Source organism: Aegilops tauschii, chromosome 2 (genome assembly GCF_002575655.3).
Source record: "Aegilops tauschii subsp. strangulata cultivar AL8/78 chromosome 2, Aet v6.0, whole genome shotgun sequence".
Taxonomy (NCBI): Eukaryota; Viridiplantae; Streptophyta; class Magnoliopsida; order Poales; family Poaceae; genus Aegilops; species Aegilops tauschii.
The window spans coordinates 395,021,716-395,042,345 of NC_053036.3; the positions used below are offsets into that span (position 1 = coordinate 395,021,716).

Consider the following 20,630-nt stretch of genomic DNA (forward strand, 5'->3'; position numbering starts at 1 on the left):
TCCTTTTCCTGGCTCCCGTGTGGAATCTTCGTGGATGGATAGTGGTGCGGTGGTGTGGAGTTTTGGCGCTCGCGGGAAGTTTGGTGGGGCACGGGAAAGGTGACGGTGGGTAGGAGACGCGCTGACGTGTCACCCATCACCCAACCGCGAGTTTTAGACTTGGCCTGAATTTATGTTTTTTGGCGATGTTCGGTGGAATGAGACATTTTCGTCGATTATGAAGGCATTTATGGATACTTCGTCAATCTCAAGATAACCTGCCGTTTCAGCATCTGGAAGGTGTGCATAGGGGTAGGGTGCGTATGCGTGCATTTATAAGAGTGAGTCTATGAGCGTATGTACTCATAGTTAAAAAAAGTGTTGATTTCTCAAATTCTTAAAATGCCACAGGCAAGGATATAGACCACTATAAATGCTCTGAGCAAGGAAAAAAGGTGGGATGATCTAGTCCGTTAATGACGCATGTGGTCACGGGGCCTATATATGCACGGCTATCATGTGTTTTTAACCTTCATCCTTGGAAGCTAATCTTCGAGTAGGAATTCACGTGCCACACACTGATTAACTTGGACCGGAAAACTGAAGATTGAATGGCTGCCGTTTTGAGTTATGTGCATTTCGTTGGAGCTTAAAACAAGAAGAATACAAATGAATTTATATAAGGCTTTCTTTAGTTTACAGGAATTTTGTAAACTTAATAATCTTTGAGCCCTTTACTTTATAGGAATAGAATGATATTTCTGTGCAGGATAGGACTTAATTCTTTGTATTTATGAGAAGGGGGGGGGGGGGTATTTGTGGATAAGTATCTCTAATATGATCACTGAATTTTCCATTAGATATATGTTATAGGTTGATCAACCTAAACAAAAATGCACGCTCTTTCAAACTACTTCAACTCTTCTCGTATATGTATTGCTCTTCAGTGATTCTTTAGATGATATATAACCGACATATCCAACCGAGTGTGACTTGTGTGGAACCATTGTCCTTTCAGAGTTTTAATAAATAATTGCCTGTCTTCCTCTCAATGATACTCCTCATATAACATACAAGTTCACGTATTTTAATCTTGCAAGGAAGGTAAAAGACAGACTCTTGATTAGTTATAAAAACATTTAACAACTACTACTTGAAGAACACACTACGTACCATGCATGCATCATACCTTGTGACTCCTTCGCTTGTTTTCTTACAAAATCATAAGCTTCATCTGGGGCTTATCACACTCTAGAATATTAGGCAGTTTGTGTTGGAAATATGCCCTAGAGGCAATAATAAATAGGTTATTATTATATTTCCTTGTTCATGATAATCGTTTATTATCCATGCTAGAATTGTATTGATAGGAAACTCAGATACATGTGTGGATACATAGACAACACCATGTCCCTAGTAAGCCTCTAGTTGACTAGCTCGTTGATCAATAGATGGTTACGGTTTCCTGACCATGGACATTGGATGTCGTTGATAACGAGATCACATCATTAGGAGAATGATGTGATGGACAAGACCCAATCCTAAGCCTAGCACAGGATCGTGTAGTTCGTTTGCTCAGAGCTTTTCTAATGTCAAGTATCATTTCCTTAGACCATGAGATTGTGCAACTCCCGGATACCGTAGGAATGCTTTGGGTGTACCAAACGTCACAACGTAACTGGGTGGCTATAAAGGTGCACTACAGGTATCTCCGAAAGTGTCTGTTGGGTTGGCACGAATCGAGACTGGGATTTGTCACTCCGTGTAAACGGAGAGGTATCTTTGGGCCCACTCAGTAGGACATCATCATAATGTGCACAATGTGACCAAGGAGTTGATCACGGGATGATGTGAGTTACGGAACGAGTAAAGAGACTTGCCGGTAACGAGATTGAACAAGGTATCGGGATACCGACGATCGAATCTCGGGCAAGTAACATACCGATAGACAAAGGGAATTGCATACGGGATTGATTGAATCCCCGACATCGTGGTTCATCCGATGAGATCATCGTGGAACATGTGGGAGCCAACATGGGTATCCAGATCCCGCTGTTGGTTATTGACCGGAGAACGTCTCGGTCATGTCTGCATGGTTCCCGAACCCGTAGGGTCTACACACTTAAGGTTCGATGACGCTAGGGTTATAGGGAATAGATATACGTGGTCACCGAAGGTTGTTCGGAGTCCCGGATAAGATCCCGGACGTCACGAGGAGTTCCGGAATGGTCCGGAGGTAAAGATTTATATATGGGAAGTCCTGTTTTGGTCACCGGAAAAGTTTCGGGTGTTATCGGTAATGTACCGGGACCACCGGGAGGGTCCCGGGGGTCTACCAAGTGGGGCCACCAGCCCCAGAAGGCTGCGTGGGCCAAGTGTGGGAGGGGACCAGCCCCAGGTGGGCTGGTGCGCCCCCCACCAGGGCCCAAGGCGCATGGGAGAGTGGGAGGGGGCAAACCCTAGGTCCAGATGGGCCTTAAGGCCCACCCTAGTAGCACCCCCCCCCTCTCCTCCCCTTGGCCGCCCCCCTTAGATGGGATCTAGGGCTGGCCGCCAGCCCTTGGGGTGGGAACCCTAGAGGGGGCGCAGCCCCCTCCCCCCCTATATATAGTTGAGGTTTGGGGCTGCCCAAAACAAGGAGAACGTCTCTCTTTCGGCGCAGCCCTACCCCTCTCCCTCCTCCTCCTCTCCGGCGGTGCTTGGCGAAGCCCTGCGGGATTGCCACGCTCCTCCACCACCACCACGCCGTCGTGCTGCTGCTGGACGGAGTCTTCCTCAACCTCTCCCTCTCTCCTTGCTGGATCAAGGCGTGGGAGACGTCACCGGGCTGCATGTGTGTTGAACGCGGAGGCGCCGTGGTTCGGCGCTTAGATCGGAATCAACCGCGATCTGAATCGCTACGAGTACGACTCCTTCATCCGCGTTCTTGCAACGCTTCCGCATCGCGATCTACAATGGTATGTAGATGCACTCCCCTTCCCCTCGTTGCTAGATTACTCCATAGATTGATCTTGGTGATGCGTAGAAAATTTTGAATTTCTGCTACGTTCCCCAACAGTTTGGTGTATCTCTTCGGTACAACTTGATAATATATATGTGATTATATAATCATCCAATATTTTTTGGGGAAAATTTGTTTCTGTCACTCTACATTTTGCCAATTTTCCTTATGCCACTCTAAAATTTGATATTTCACTTCTGCCACTCTTAGATGTTAACAATGTATCACAATTTTCATTCCATAGCAAAACCAAAATAATTTCATTTGACTTTTGCCACTCTTAGCTTTTGACAATGTATCACAATTGCTACTCTGGAAATTTTGCCTTTGCCACGGAATGGCAATTGTGATACATTGTCAAAAGCTAAAAGTGGCAAAAGTGAAATGTCAAAAGCTAGAGTGGACTAAGGAAAATTGGCAAAAACTAGAATGGCAAAAGCAAATTTTTCCCATGCTTTTTTATCGTACTGCAGATGGAAATGATAACTTCCTTGTAAAAAGAAGTGACAACCATACAAATATATGACATGACTATTTGACCGAATCTATTGTTGTGCCTTTAAAATAGCATCAAGTAGATAATTCATTGCATAATCACACCAGTTATATTGTCCTATGTAATCAGTCCTACATAGAGTGCCCATCGGTGTAGTCATGTTTAGAAAAGGTGTTCCTAAATGACCCATAATAAATATAACACATGCTGCCTTAAAAGCATCCCTTTTCACCTTCACTTGATAACTCAGTTATATCTCTAGACAAAAAGAATTCTGCTGCCTTTAAGTTGTGAAAATCATTTCCAGTCATATCTATATTTTTCTTCCAGAAATCAATTGAAGTACCAGTTGTCTGATCATCAATACCATTAATATCTTAGCTCCATAAGGCAATCCAAAAACTTTGTGCATGTCCCCAACATAGAATTTCAATTTCATATCTTGAGACATCTTACACTCATCCTTGACATATGTCGTAGTTACAAGATATGTACTAAATTTGGGATTAACCTTTTTAATTGGAGGCAAGCTCAAGAACCCATCAAATTTGATTTCCAAGAGTATGAACTTCTTGTATTCAGTAAATACATTCAAAATAGCACGAACATGGCCTACCTTCAATGTAGATTCAGTTACACTTTTCATCATCATTTTCTTCGTTTGAGTCATCTCCCTCAGTATAATAATACCTTAAATCTTCGTTACATTTTGATGAGCCACTTGTTGAATAACTTGACTTAGACGACACATTTTACCACTACATAATTAAACAAACCAATTTACCATTAACATTACAAAATCATAGCATATAACATTAATAAATAATTTATCACAACACATAATTCAATAACATTTGTTAGTCCAATGAACTCGTTGTCAACATAAAAAGGAGTAAGCCAGAAATCAAGATTATACATTACAGAAATAAATCATATAAAACTATTATTTGCCGATCCAAGAAACATTACAAATTCATTCACGCCATACAATGGCAGTCGGCAAGATGATTTGAATTTTTTATATTAACGCAACTTACATAACTTTTTACGTACGTATTTGAATAGATCTATCTTCACTTTTGATACAATAACCCATATTCCAGACTTTCATTGTAGAAGTATTTAGCAATTGTGTGATCCAAATTAGTTTAAGGGTAAAAGACAGTACATGTGCTTTAAGTTTCACTTTTCTTAACAAACATAATGACTAAGTTCCACTATCCGTAATTGACATACTTCCCAAGTTTCTAACTTTTATTTTGGCTACTTAGAATAAAGTCCTAGATTCGTCAACAGCAGACGACCCTGATTACGTGTGCTTATCTAAGATCGAACCCAAAATTTGTTCTTGCAAACAAGATATGCTAAGCTAGAGATCTGAATTCTTGAAACGCCACAAACTAGTAGAACAGATGAAAGAATAAAATACCGAATAATTAGCAACTATACAAACAACTTTTCCTAACAAAAATATTCGCAGAAGATACAAGATATAACATAGACTAACCTGTGCGGGATGACCTTACGCAATGTGTCTTACACTGTCAATCAGTCGTCGCCGTCTCTGAGCGATTCGCAAAGGAACAACATAGATCCCTTCTCGTCTACAGTAATGCTGCTAGAACACAAGAGTTTTAAGAGGAGAAGCAGAGTGTGGTTGAAGAACAGACAGAAAGAGAGAGGAACACACTGCACACGTCCGTGACAGGTATAACCTTTTAGTCCAGACTTATAACAAGAACCGCTCATCGAAATATCTGTACCTTTGATGACGAACCAAAAAAAACTATACTACTTTAGCTTTACAATCTGAATACAGATATATAGATACTGATATACGAAAGCAAATACAAGAAATACTGAGAGATGGGCGTAGATCGGCGGTCCATAATCCGCCATCCCCCAACCTGTGTGACACAAATCCCCTTCCTACTTACAGCAGAAATGAAAACTCGCAGCAAGTTGGGCGCCACTTGATTTTGAGGCAGCCTCTCGCTTTGTTTAAACGATGTCCACCCACGGTCGACGGCTCAACTCAATCGATCGCCAGCTCCCTCTCGACAGAGGACACCCGGAGAGCGGTACGTATGTCGCGGCGGGCAGCAAAATCCAAGCAGCAAGGAGCCAAAGTCAGGAGGAGAAACACGGCAACGCGAGAGGGACAGAGGGCGACCGGTGCGTATATTTTAACACAGACGTCGTGTCGCATCATCAGCAAAAGTTCCCAAATATAATCGGGCCGATTCGATCCAGGGTCTCCGGTTTGATGACTTTGGATATCAACACGCGCTTGTGATTAGTTAACTACTTTTTTTTTTTCAAAAAACTTCCGATCTATTCATCTTCAATCATGGCAATACAATGAACACCAGAAAATAATAAAAATTACATCCAGGTCCGTAGACCACCTAGCGACGATTACAAGCACTGAAGCGAGCCGAAGGCGTGCCGCTGTCATCGCCCCTCTCTTGCCGGAGTCGGGCACAACTTGTTGTAGTAGACAGTCGGAAAGTCGTCGTGCTAAGACCCAATAGGACCAACGCACCAGAACAGCAACCGCCGCCGATGAAGGATAAAGTAGATCGAAAGGATCCAATCCGAAGACACACGAACATAGACGAAAAATAACCAGATCCGAGCAAATCCATCGAGGATAGATCCGCCGGAGACACACCTCCACACGCCCACCAACGATGCTAGACACACCACTGGAACGGGAGCTAGGCGGGGAGACCTTTATTCCATCTTCAGGGAGCCGCCGCCGTCTCGTCTTCCTGAGCAGGACACAAACCCTAACAAATCTGAAAGAAACAACTAACAACGGAGCCTCTCGCCGGCCCTTGCCAGGATCCACCTCGCCTCCATGGCCCTAGGGCCACCGGAGACGAGGCAGACCTGCGGCGGAGCCGGCGAGAGACACAAACCCTAGCTTTTTTGGTGGAGGAGCAAGAGAAGGAGGCGGCTTTTTTGGTCCTTCTTAAACAGAGCCTCTGAGATTAGTTAACTACTTTCTCCGTTCCTAAATGTAACCCTTTATAGAGATTCCACTAAGTGGATTACATACAGAGCAAAATGAATGAATCTATATTTTAAATACATCTATATACATCCCTATGTAGTTTGTAATGAAATTTCTACAAAAACTTATACATATTTAGGAACGGAGGAAGTATAATTCTTTAATTTCCTTTTCCCCATATATTACAGGCCTGCGAAAGTAGCTAGTAGCTGACGTACATAACCAGAGGCACATGGGTTGAGTACGTAAAGTCAAGACCTGGCTTGATTTTGAGGCCAAGTCATAGTTAACTTTCGTGGCTCTTTCCATACGTACCTACGTGTCATTGTCTTCAACCAGTGACTGACATGGCAATTCACGCTCATATTCTCTAGCTCTTCTGTCGGTGTCTGAACAATTGTTTTAACTCGTACCTTCATTCCCAAGTTGCTTCACTAGAGCTGTCATGGTATAGCACTGTCCCGGTCGGTTCAAGCTGGAGTTCCCCTCTAGAACATGAAGTTCGTCGCTATTTTCCGGCATTTGGAAATTTCTTTGTTGATATGTGTGTATGTAGAAGGGTAGCTTTGGCGCATGATCCAGAGGTTCAAATCCTGAAAACAGTCTATTGCAGAAATACATGAAATTGCTACATATTAAAGACCTAGAGTGGTCAAACCGTTCTCTGGATCATGCGCAAGCGGAAGTTGCATGCACCGAGTTGCCCTAATATGTGTGTACGTACTCCTTAAAACCTGCATAACCGTGTGTGCCATACTGCCATCTGTATGCAATATTGTCAGAATACGCAGTAGCGAGAGAAATGTCGAGCAATACTACTTTTTCGAATACAGGGAAGATGCAATAATTCAATCTGGTCAAGTACAGGTGCAGCGTGGGCATCACCGAAGTATGGAACAAAAGACTCGTTTCCTTTTTTAGGACATGTTACCTTCTTTCAATTTTGGAGAGAAACAAAGTCGTTTCTTTTTCTTGTCTCCTTTCGGAGGATTCACACTGTTTTTTTCCTCTCCTTTTTACGGTGATAGCTTGACGGCGCCACAGCAAATATATGGAGCAAACGGTAGCCTGGCTGGACTGCAGGCCTAGTATGCAGTCCGTCCCCCAGGCCATGATGATGGTGGATTAATTGCCGTCATGCATTTCACCGTTCGAGACGCTTAGGGCATGTTCAATGCTAGACGCCTACACAGGCGCTTACAATGAAAAAAATAAATATAAAAAAAGTTAAAAAGGCTCTAGCGCTAACCCTTTCAATGGCAGACGCTAATAACGAGCGCTAATAACGGGCTTTCCACATATTAGAAACAAAGGCCCGGCCATCTCGTACCGGGAGAAAAGAGCGGAGCGCTCGGTGCCCAGGTTGGCATCGATGCTGGACCCGACGCTGGGAATTAACGTGATAACTGCCGATCTATCGGGATTAAATTTCTAGCGCCCTCTTCTAGCATCTCCCATTGGAGATGCCCTTATTGGGCGCCTTAAGCGCCTCTTAAGGCCATTCCGTACAGGGCGCATACCCTCTTGTACACTAGGTCAAGTATCGGGTTGGCTCATTTTTTTTCTATGTTTCCATATTAGGTATTCTATGTTTTTTTTTTCTTTTTTTTCTTTTTGATGAAATGGGTGACCCTTTTTCAATAGAGATGTTTTTTTTTTCAAAATTGATGATTTTTTTTAAATCGATGAACTTTTTTTCCAGGGCAATGATTCTTTTTACAAAACTAGCACATATGCCCATGCTTCGCTACGGAGGAAACATGATTGCTAAGAACCAGGTGGTAATCTCTACTCCTAATGTCTCAGTTGGTAGTCTCCATTCCGGGTTTATTTTCGTCCCACCATTTTCGTCCGGTTTTTTCGCTGGTTTTTTTCGTCGGTTTTCTCGTCCCTTCCCCGCACAGCCAGCGAGGCTCCCCTCGATCTATGTATTCTATCCTACGATCTCTCAAAGACGCCCCAGCCCCCAATACGAGCCGCCGCCAAGATCCAAGACGAGCCGCCGCCGAGATACGAGTCGATCCGCCGCCGCCGAGGACCAAGTGGAGCCGCCGCTGGCCAGGCTCCCCACGATGTGCGCGCCGGGGCGCCGCTCCCGCTCCCGCAGCCGAGCATAGCAGCGGCGGCGGAGCCCCGCCACCGGCGAGCTCTCTCTGGCGGAGGAGGGCGGGGGCGAGCTCGCCGTCTCCCTCGCGCTCAACAATCTCTTCTCCCACGCCGTCGCCCGCTTCACGGCCTACTTCGGTCTCATGCCGCCATGCCTCCACTGCTCCCGCATCGACCGGCTCTTCGGCGCGGAGGGCGTCCATCAGGCGGCGGGCGAGATCTCCGGGATGGGCCACTGCCTCCACCATCACCGCCTCTTCGTTGCCGCCGCCCCCGACATGTGCGAGGGATGCCTCTCTTCTTCAAAGAACGAGATGAATGAAGGATGCAGAGGAGACAGGCTCCATGGCGTGTTCCTGCTGTAAAGCTCTCGACCTCTCGTACAGGTACACGTTTCTTCTTCACGCGAGTTTGAGAACACACATACTACTGCGAGCCGGAGATCCATCCACCCAGTTATGGATCCATCAGGTACAAGCCACTAGCCACCAGGTAATAGAGATTTCCCCTCTGATTTAGTTGGATTGGGGGAGGCTAGAGAGGCTTGCTTGTTGTTGTGTTTTCTGCGTGAGAGAGCAGAGAGAACTGAGAGATCACATGGATCCAGTGTACAGATGAGCTTTTGGTGTGGGGGTGGTGGTGGTGGTGGAGGTAGCAGGGAGAGGATGGTCACTAGATGGAAGAGTGCAGGGAATGTTGCTCGCTACTGCTACAGCGTGTGCTATTGTGTTATTTTGTAATATTTCTGAACTGTTAGCGATATTGCCGCAGTGAGATGAGCTTATTTTGTAATATATGGTCTTTTCCAGTGCATTGCAAAACTAACTAATAGTTTGTGATCCGACACCCTGGTAACCTCATGATTGGGTGGTGCATGCAGGGCACACCTCCGAGCTAGCCGATGCTTAGTATACCAGTGTTCTGCTGCATCCGGTGCGACCTCAAAGAATACCTTCGTCTAGCTGACCGTTGAGCACCTTAGGGACGACGAGATGCAGTGCCTGGGGTGTAAGCAGTTCAACTACACGATGAAGTGAGTGAAGGGGTTAAGACGGTTGTGTTGTGCGTGCGCTGCTTGCTTGCTGGTGAGTGTTGCCTCTGTGACTAGGTGTTCTTTGTTGTCTATGCCCTCTGTAGTTTAAGGTGTTTGTTCTTTTATGCAATGCTCGCTCGCCCAAAGTATGTATGATCTTTACCATAGTACATTAGCTAGCTATAGGAGATGACATCTTTGTGCTTTTCTTCTTCCTGAACACGCATATGGATGTTTGTGCATTGGAACGGCATGTCTTTCGGATCAACTGTTCCCTGCTCCGACTTCGCCTTTTAATTTGACTGAATATCTACTTACGCTCTCCAAGATTGTTCCTGTGAGTTTCTTTAAAACCTATTTGTGCACCCAGCTAGATCATACAGTTGTTAATATATGGAGTTTTTTATTGGGTCTGTTTATCTCAGGGCTCTGACGCGCCGATTTCGTTTAGACAATTTTTAGAGCCAGTATTTACTCCAGGGAATACTCTTTATATTGTTCAATCTCAGTGTAGGTCTAATTTCTCGGAAACAGTTTCAGTCAATGCTGGGCCGAAACCTCTTAAACTCATTAAGTAGCGTTCTTCCTTTGTTGAAATCTCATTTCATTGACGATGTATTGCGCTGTGTGTTGGTTAAGATGAAGCAAGGAGAAAACCATTGACGATGTATTGTGATGCATGTTTCAGTCAACTTGTTGGACAACTGTACACGTATGTGTTTTTTCAAGCCCACTGATTTCAGCCTCTCCGTCTCCTTCAAGCCGGTGAGTAATTAATTGGTTAACTGGACATACTATTTGAGAAGGGACAAGGGAAGAAACCTCAACTATTCCCCTTAGTTCATGTTGTCTCTACAATTTACAATTGTATATGTAGTGCTACCTGAATTAAATTCTGGCAACTAAGCTCATGCAGTGCTTAAGATTAAATGGGATATAATGGAAATGCAGATGAGAAGTTCAGGGATATTCCTGGGAGTGCCTATTATGTGGCTCCGGAGGTGCTGAAGCGGAGATATGGAGCCGATAATTGCATATGGAGTGCTGGAGTTATACTCTACATTCTGCTGTCTGGCATTCCTCCTTTTTGGGCAGCAGGGCAGGTGCGTTCTCTGGCTGGTTATGTCAATCAATTTTGGGGCTGTGATGGATGCAAAGACTGGAAGGTGAATATAGTTATCCTACAGGAACCCTCCCTTGGTTTTAATTACCTGAGAATGAGGAAGGTCTATTTGATGTTGTTCTTCAAGGTTCTATTCATTTCTCATTTGATCCCTGGCCATCAATTTCTAACGGGGATAAAGAATTACTCCCTCCGTTCCTAAATATAAGACCTTTTAAATATTTTAATATGGACTACATATGAAGCAAAATGAGTGAATCTACACAATAAAAATGTCTATATACATCCATATGTAGTCCCTATTGAATTATCTAAAATAGCTTATATTTAGAAACAGAGGGAGTACAACAAACAGGTGAATCAGACATAACTCTGTTATGTGAGTAGAGAACGTGAGTGCATATGCTTATTGGGGTCGGTCAACATGGTTCAGTTGGCATAACAAGCTCCAACGGACACAACTTTTCATGAATTGAATTGATTGAATGCCCTTAGTAAGTTCTCGATAGAATTACCTCTTCTTACAAGGATGAGAAACTTAAGTGTTTTTCATTTATTTTGTGCAGATCCTCCTGTGAAGCATAAATTTCATTGTATCCAAGGAGATATCTAATGCTGAAAACATGAGACTCAAAATGTATAGAGAGTCGGAGACACTGCTAAACTGTCATTTATGGGTGTCTACCAAATTCACTATCAACCACTGTTGTAGGACCGGCGGTATGTTAAAATTTATTTTGGTTTTATTAGTCCATGTAGAGATGCTATGCTCAGCTATTGATTTGACACTTGTGATATCCAATTACACTCCTGTGGCTTGTATGTTGCTCGAAGATGCTCACAAGTCTGGTTGGGAACGTTAACCTTTCTCTTAGGGACCATTATTTGAAACAGTACTCTGTCTACTACTCCCTCCCATGATATAGCTTAAAAATGTTCTTATATTATGGGACGGCGGGAGTATATGCTAAGTTGTGTACTGATGTATAGATATCTGATTTTGTTCATTTTGCATTAGGTTGGGAGGACGTAGACTAAGAGCTATATATGATGATTCTACAAAAGATAATGTACTGGAAGACATGAGAACTTTTAGGATGCTACAGTGTAAAAATATTTGGAAGATGGTATGGTTTGCCGGACCGGAACCAAAGCAAGAACGAGAAGGAGCTTAAGTAGGGCCATGTCGAGGTGTCGCCACAATAGGAAATTGTCGCTGGTGCTAGATACCAGGGGAACCAAAAAATCTTTTTTCTACAAAGGTAACGAACTTTTTGGGTCTAGAGGGACCAAGATGAGCAGGCCATGAACATCCTATTCCTGCTTATCTTTGTTTTCTCTGTATCTGTATTATTAATCTTGGTTTCAACTGACATGAGTGCAATCTTCCGGGTGCAATCCTCAAATATGGGATGTCGTACTAGCCTTAATTCAACATCTGGGTTGGCTTATGATGGCATGGAGTTCCATCATTTCGGCTGCTTGCGGCGGGGAGTGTGGCCGGTGCTTGCGGCAGCAGCGAAGCGGCGTGCGCGAGCGCAGTGTAGGCAGTGGCCAAAGGCTCATCGGCCGCTGCGAGTACGCCGTTGGCACCAGGTTCATGACATTGTAAAAAAAATCTGGATTCAAGATAAATGAACCCTTTCCTATATACAATCAGCTTTTTATTGAAGGTTGCATTTGATGGTTTATTGGTTTGTCTGTGTTTCTAACTTTATTAATTTTTAGGGTGGAAGAGCTTTTGAATTTAGATGGTAGTCGGAGGAGTGGGCCAGGTACTTAGCAAAAGGTTTAGCTGCTTTTTTAGAACAGAGATGGAGCATGGGTTACCTACAAGATCCAACACAGAACGTGAAGTAGTGTGATTAAGTCCAAGAAGGGGAAAATGCTAGAGACGGACCAGCCAAAGGGTGAATATCTTGTGCTCTACATACTTACCAATGGCCGCAGTTAACAATTTGGGCCTAATATTGGACATGAACTTAAACAATTTACAGTGTTTTTTAAGGCTGATTGTTGCTATGAAGAATGGAATGGCCATGCTATTGATAGAGAACACTCTCGGAAGTTGGATCTCTCTTTTTGTGCTATTATTGCTGAAATTAAGAGGCTCATTACAAGGAATTGTCAGATTTTGTGTACCTTGTAATAGTGACACGCATGGAGGTGTGAATTGAGTGATATTGATACTATTTAGTAATGGATGGTATATGTTCTTTGGTGGCGAGCGATTTTCTGGTTTAGGATACACCAAGACCGCCAAGAAAGAAAGAAGCCGGAGAGAGTTTGAATTTGTCGCTATTTGATGAAACCAGATGCCATCATGCTTAACAACGTATTTCTGAATTAAAATAACAATTTGATAAATGTGTATATTTCTATTATTTCATGGCAATGCATGGTCATCTGGTGTTTGCCCGTAGCAACGCACGGGCATTCTATCACCGTCTACCATTTTGCCCACAAGAAAAATATAATTATGTACTTGTTTTCTATTTATTGCAGATAATATGCTTGGACTCACAAGTGCATCTAATGCTTCCATATGGAGGTTAGTTTTTTTAGTTCTTTCGTCATTATTCCTCTTTCATGTTCTTGATCCTTGAAGACAATTGCTAGATTTCTAGCTGATATTTTTTGGTAGTATAAGCTCGATGTATATGGCCTGAATATGACCTGATTCAGAGTACATTGTGTTCTGAAGCTTTTTACTGTATGGTTCTCTCTTGAAAGAATTCATGCCATTGTTCAATGGGAGAGAACAGTTGTAATCCTGAAATAAATGTCGTACCTATTCAACAGCTGACACAATTGCCACTGAGATCATTATTTTCCTTTTTTTTCAGGTTTTCAACATCACAAATTTCATACTAATGGAGTGGAGCTACCAAAATATCTATTGAGGTAAAATCACTATATACATATTGTTTTCCCCCATTGCGTCAGGCGACACGCATCTGTTGCAAAGAAATAGGCATCACCTGCGTGCTTGCTTTTGTTCGTTTCTAGCCGGCAAGAATCCATCGAGTCTTCCTCTATGTGTGCAACCTTGCCAGCATGGGAATCAATCAAGGTAGGGGCAGCCAACGTTAAGTATGTGCAGTCTTGCCGGGATCCAATCTATTAACTCCTTCAGCCAGCTTTGCACTATGTGCACGACGTCCATGCTCGAAAGCACTTTGCAAGTGGACCATGCACGGCTCCACCGGCCTTGCGTCAACAATTCAAATCCTTATCTTATACTTCCTCTGTCTGAAAAAGCTTGTCCCAAGCTTGTCCCTTAAATGGATGTATCTAGCACTAACTTGGTGCTAGATACATCCATTTGAGGGACAAGCTTTTTCGGACGGAGGGAGTACTACTAGATAGACACATACTTTTTTTATGCAATTCTTAATTTATAGAAGCAGAAGAACTGATTATGTGAATTGAATATATAATCCCATGTGTAGGTGCTATCCAAGTGTTGTGATTATTTAGCACACATAACTTGCAGGGAGATAACTCTATAGTATGAAGACTTTAAAATACGAGTGCGTGTCGTTGGTGTTTTTGAAACCATCTTCCATCACGTCTAATATTTTTGTATTTCATAATAGTAATTGTTCAGCCTTTGACTGACATATGGATGATATTTGTAATATATATCTTTCTTCCATATGACGGTAACATTATGATGAAGGTGGAACCATAGAGAGATGTGTATTTTTAATTGAGATATTTTCAGGAGTACCTTTGTGAAGCTGGTATATCTTTCTTTTACAAGATATGGTTGCACTTGCTTCATCTACATAGGCTGTCTGGAATGCCATGAGGCCGGGATTGGTGTAGGAAATCTTCAAAGCTATTATATTGGTCTCAAGAAACTTGCAATACATCAATGCATTATGATTCTCCATGGTCATGCTTCTCCTGTTCACCTGGAAGTTTATTGATGGGAGGGAAGCCACTTCTGCTTTGATGATTTCTTGGAAGTTCAGGTTAAAACACTTTCGCTCTTAAAGTCTGTTTATCGATTCTTTGGATAACCTATTTAATGATTGGTTTTGATTTTCATACAGCTAGGTGAATTTACAATACAAGTCAGATTATTTGCGAGAGAATTTCATTCCCTAGAATCATTGTCATTCTTGTTGCCTACAAGGTACTTGAAGAAAATGCCCGAGACATATTTTAAGGAGTATAATTCAGCACTAAGGCTATTATTACAACGATGGAATCTTTGTTGTGGTAGTTATGTCTCCAAATGCGTCGATCCCTATCGGCTACTGAAGTAAACTTATTTATTTTTTCTGTGTCGATTTCTATTGGCTTACTGATAGCTTATTTATTCTTTTCGAATTTTAATCCTTGATCTTTGCCTCTGCCCATCTCCATATCACACAGAAGGTGCTCAGTGTAATGCATCATGCAGTGATTCCATGATAGGAATTAGGAACTGCTCATCATTTGAATGTTTCTACAATTTTCCTGCTTGTTAGAACATGTTTGATGTACTTACACATTAACAAAAATGACCTGTAAATTCATGAAAATATTTGGGTTTGGTCATCTACTTTTTTACTGTTTATTTACTCATGAAGATAGCAGATGTTCCTGTTTTTAAATATAGTTATTTGTGCTTCCAGTTGGTAGAGATCAAAGTATTAACTCGCCGATGTAGGGAAAAAGAGCTCTTTTATAGACACTACTAGTAGTGGATACAGGGTGAGCCTTTTTGAAATTGTTTCATAGAATAAGGCCCGTATAAGGTCTGGTCTTTTGGGTATACAATCCTTTCTTGAGATGAGCATTGGCAGCTCACATATGTATACAGTAGTATATTTGACAGATGATGATGATCATTGGCAGCTCACATAAGGGCATCTCCAGCCGTTTGAGCCCCCTAGGACAATCGCCGGACCAAAAATGGCACGTCCTGGGGGGCAAAACTCTTCCGCCGGCGCCCCCAAGAATCCGTATCCCCAGCCGTTGGTGTCCTCAGAAGAATTGCGGGGCAAAAAGTGATTAGGTGGCAAGGAAAAAACGCGTGGGGGAGTAGGATTGCCCGTTTCTTCCGCCGGCGCTCCCAACAGCCCCCCCAGCGCGCTGGGTTTGGCCTGGGTTCGCCGGCGGAATTTTGAGGTCGTGGGGGGGGGGGGCTTGGGGGGCACGGCTGGGCCATTTTTTGCCCTTTTTGCATCGCCGGCAGAGAAAAAAGGCTCCTGGGGGGGAGCACTCGGGGGGGGGGGGGGGCGGCTGGAGATGCTCTAAGTATACAGTAGCATATTTGACAGATGAGCATTGGAAACTCTTCTAAATCTGTGTTTAGCATTTAACAATGAACTATGTAATTTAATCAATAGACTCACTTCAGTTGCCATGCTAACTGAAAATCTATAAGTCAAATGATGTGACTATCAAGTGGAAGTTACTTATATTTTTTCTTACGTCACTTGAGAAGTTTCTTTTTAGCAAGCTTATTTAAGTGCAGCCGAAGTGTACTATGTTTTTTAGGCGATCTCCATGTTTTCTATTGAGATCAGAGAGCGGCTGAAGTAGTGATGGGACTACACCATTTTTAGGTTCTGAAGGCAAAGCTTCTTACAGAGTTAGTCACATTTGTCAGTTCTGTGAGTAGAAGAAATCTTGATAGCTTGTTGCTTCTGCTCAGTGTGCTTGGTGCATAAATTGATTGCTTGCTGCAAATGTTGTTTAGTGTCCTATTTCATGGTAGCTGCGGATGCTATATATTTGGTGATTTTGTTGCCGGTATTTGGAGTGCTAGGAGAGTTTCTAAACTACTGTCACGGCATTATAGATAGGATAGTGAACCAATGTGACATATGTATACATTTCATGTGAGATTCTTTGCAACAAACAGCATGAGCGAGCGGTCCATATATTATTTTCATCAAGCCGTACAATTTTTTGGTTAGGATAGAAGGGTTGTTGGTTGCTTCAAGAGTTAATAACGAGGGCCCCAGCGAGAAATGTCCTGCTAAGACGGGAAACCGAGCGGTAAGTGGAATGTCCGACAAGAAAGGTAAGTGTGCGTCGTGGGGTGGGGTTTTCCTGTTGGGACCGCATAGTTCTCGAACCCGAAGGGTTCGCACGCTTAACGTTACGATGACAGTTTTATTGAGTTTTGATGTACCGAAGGAGTTTGGAGTCCCGGATGAGATCGGGGACATGACGAGGAGTCCCGAAATGGCCGAGACGTAAAAATCGATATATTGGACGACTATATTCGGACTTCGGAAAGGTTCCGAGTGATTCGGGTATTTTTTGGAGTACCGGAGAGTTACGGGAATTCGTATTGGGCCTTAATGGGCCATACGGGAAAGGAAAGAAAGGCCTCAAAAGGTGGTCGCGCCCCTCCCCATGATCTGGTCCGAATTGGACTAGGGAAGGGGGGCGCCCCCTTCCTTCTGAGTAGGACTCCCCCTTCTGGCGCGCCTCTCCTCCCTAGGCCGGCGGCCTCCCCCTTGCTCCTTTATATACGGGGGCAGGGGGGCACCCCAAGGACACACTTGATATACGATATTTTAGCCGTGTGCGGTGCCCCCTCCACCATATTACACCTTGATAATACCGTTGCGGAGTTTAGGCGAAGCCCTGCGTCGGTGGAACATCATCATCGTCACCACGCCGTCGTGCTGACGAAACTCTCCCTCAACACTCGGCTGGATCGGAGTTCGAGGGACATCATCGAGCTGAACGTGTGTAGAACTCGGAGGTGCCGTGCGTTCGGTACTTGATCGGTCGGATCGTGAAGACGTACGACTACATCAACCGCGTTGTGATAACGCTTCCGCTGTCGGTCTACGAGGGTACGTGGACAACACTCTCCCCTCTCGTTGCTATGCATCACCATGATCTTGCGTGTGCGTAGGAATTTTTTTGAAATTACTACGTTCCCCAACAGTGGTATCAGAGCCAGGTTTTATGCGTTGATGCTATGCACGAGTAGAACACAAGTGAGTTGTGGGCGATATAAGTCATACTGCTTACCAGCATGTCATATTTTGGTTCAGCGGTATTGTGAGATGAAGCGGCCTGGACCGACATTACGCGTACACTTACGCGAGATTGGTTTCACCGTTCGGAGCACTCGTTGCTTAAAGGTGACTGGCGGGTGTCTGTCTCTCTCACTTTAGTTGAACCGAGTGTGGCTACGCCCGGTCCTTGCGAAGGTTAAAACAACACCAACTTGACAAATTATTGTTGTGGTTTTGATGCGTAGGTAAGAACGGTTCTTGCTAAGCCCGTAGCAGCCACGTAAAACTTGCAACAACAAAGTAGAGGACGTCTAACTTGTTTTTGCAGGGCATGTTGTGATGTGATATGGTCAAGACATGATGTGATATAATTTGTTGTATGAGATGATCATGTTTTGTAACCGAGTTATCGGCAACTGGCAGGAGCCATATGGTTGTCGCTTTATTGTATGAGATGCAATCACCATGTAATAGTTTTACTTTATCACTAAGCGGTAGCGATAGTCGTAAAAGAAATTAGTTGGCGAGACGACAACGATACTACGATGGAGATCAAGGTGTCGCGCCGGTGACGATGGTGATCATGACGGTGCTTCGGAGATGGAGATCACAAGTACGGTGCTTCGGAGATGGAGATCACAAGCACAAGATGATGATGGCCATATCATATCACTTATATTGATTGCATGTGATGTTAATCCTTTATGCATCTTATCTTGCTTTGATTGACGGTAGCATTATAAGATGATCTCTCACTAAAATTTCAAGATAAAGTGTTCTCCCTGAGTATGCACCGTTGCGAAAGTTCTTCATGCTGAGACACCACGTGTTAATCGGGTGTGATAGGCTCTACGTTCAAATACAACGGGTGCAAAACAGTTGCACACGCGGAATACTCAGGTTAAACTTGACGAGCCTAGCATATGCAGATATGGCCTCGGAACACAGAGACCGAAAGGTCGAGCGTGAATCATATAGTAGATATGATAAACATAGTGATGTTCACCATTGAAACTACTCCATCTCACGTGATGATCGGACATGGTTTAGTTGATTTGGATCACGTAATCACTTAGATGATTAGAGGGATATCTATCTAAGTGGGAGTTCTTAAATAATATGATTAATTGAACTTAAATTTATCATGAACTTAGTCCTGATAGTATTTTGCAAATTATGTTATAGATCAATAGCTCGCGTTGTTGCTTCCCTGTGTTTATTTTTGATATGTTCCTAGAGAAAAATTATGTTGAAAGATGTTAGTAGCAAAGATGCGGATTGGATCCGTGATCTGAGGATTATCCTCATTGCTGCATAGAAAAATTATGTCCTTGATGCACCGCTAGGTGACAGACCTATTGCAGGAGCAGATGCAGACGTTATGAACGTTTGGCTAGCTCAATATGATGACTACTTGATAGTTTAGTGCACCATGCTTAACGGCTTAGAATCGGGACTTCAAAGACGTTTTGAACGTCATGGACCATATGAGATGTTCCAGGAGTTGAAGTTAATATTTCAAGCAAATACTCGAGTTGAGAGATATGAAGTCTCCAGCAAGTTCTATAGCTAAAAGATGGAGGAGAATCGCTCAACTAGTGAGCATGTGCTCAGATTGTCTGGGTACTACAATCGCTTGAATCAAGTGGGAGTTAATCTTCTAGATAAAATAGTGATTGACAGAATTCTCTAGTCACCATCACCAAGTTAGTAGAACTTCGTGATGAACTATAGTATGCAAGGGATGACGAAAGTAATTCCCGAGCTCTTCGTGATGCTGAAATCGACGAAGGTAGAAATCAAGAAAAACATCAAGTGTTGATGGTTGACGAGACCACTTCAAGTGTTGATGGTTGACGAGACCACTAGTTTCAAGAAAAGGGCAAAGGGAAGAAGGGGAACTTCAAAAAGAGCGGCAAGCAAGTTGCTACTCAAGTGAAGAAGCCCAAGTCTGTACCTAAGCCTGAGACTAAGTGCTTCTACTGCAAAGGGACTGGTCAACTGGAAGCGGAACTACCCCAACTATTTGGTGGATAAGAAGGATGGCAAAGTGAACAAATGTATATTGGATATACATGTTATTGATGTGTACTTTACTAGTGTTTATAACAACCCCTCGGTATTTGATACTGGTTCAGTTGCTAAGAGTAGTAACTCGAAACGAGAGTTGCAGAATAAACAGAGACTAGTAAAAGGCGAGGTGACGATGTGTGTTGGAAGTAGTTCCAAGATTGATATGATCATCATCGCACACTCCCTATACTTTCGGGATTAGTGTTGAAACTAAATAAGTGTTATTTGGTGTTTGCGTTGAGCATGAATATGATTTGATCATGTTTGTTGCAATACGGTTATTCATTTAAATTAGAGAATAATTGTTATTCTTTTTACATGAATAAAACCTTCTATGGTCATACACCCAATAAAATATTTTGTTGGATCTCGATCATAGTAATACACATATTCATAATAATGAAGCCAAAAGATGCAAAGTTAATAATGATAGTGCAACTTATTTGTGGCACTGCCGTTTAGGTCATATTGGTGTAAAGCGCATGAAGAAACTCCATACTGATGGGATTTTGGAATCACTTGATTATGAATCACTTGATGCTTGCGAACCGTGCCTCATGGGCAAGATGACTAAAACGCCGTTCTCCGGAACTATGGAGAGAGCAACAGATTTGTTGGAAGTCATACATACAGATGTATGTGGTCCAATGAATATTGAGGCTCGTGGCGGATATCGTTATTTTCTCACATTCACAGATGATTTGAGCAGATATGGGTATATCTACTTAATGAAACATAAGTCTGAAACATTTGAAAAGTTCATATAATTTCAGAGTGAAGTGGAAAATCATCGTAACAAGAAAAATAAAGTTTCTACGAT

At 43.1% G+C, this 20,630-nt stretch overlaps 1 long non-coding RNA gene across 3 annotated transcripts; it reads left to right on the forward strand.

Moving 5' to 3' along the window:
• Positions 1–8,416: 8,416 nt before the first annotated feature.
• LOC109750718 (uncharacterized) lies at positions 8,417–15,312 on the forward strand. 3 transcript variants are annotated; one of them, XR_002229976.4, is made up of 11 exons: positions 8,417–8,987; positions 9,482–9,686; positions 10,323–10,399; positions 10,586–10,737; positions 11,324–11,477; positions 11,776–12,019; positions 12,486–12,667; positions 13,263–13,308; positions 13,604–13,661; positions 14,485–14,737; positions 14,819–15,312. It is a non-coding gene; the product is annotated as an uncharacterized lncRNA (long non-coding RNA). The 3 variants fall into 3 exon arrangements; XR_012202831.1 differs by lacking the exon at positions 11,776–12,019 and having other exon boundaries at positions 8,454–8,987; XR_005768408.3 differs by lacking the exons at positions 11,776–12,019; positions 12,486–12,667; positions 13,263–13,308; positions 13,604–13,661 and having other exon boundaries at positions 8,454–8,987.
• The last annotated feature ends 5,318 nt before the right edge of the window (positions 15,313–20,630 follow it).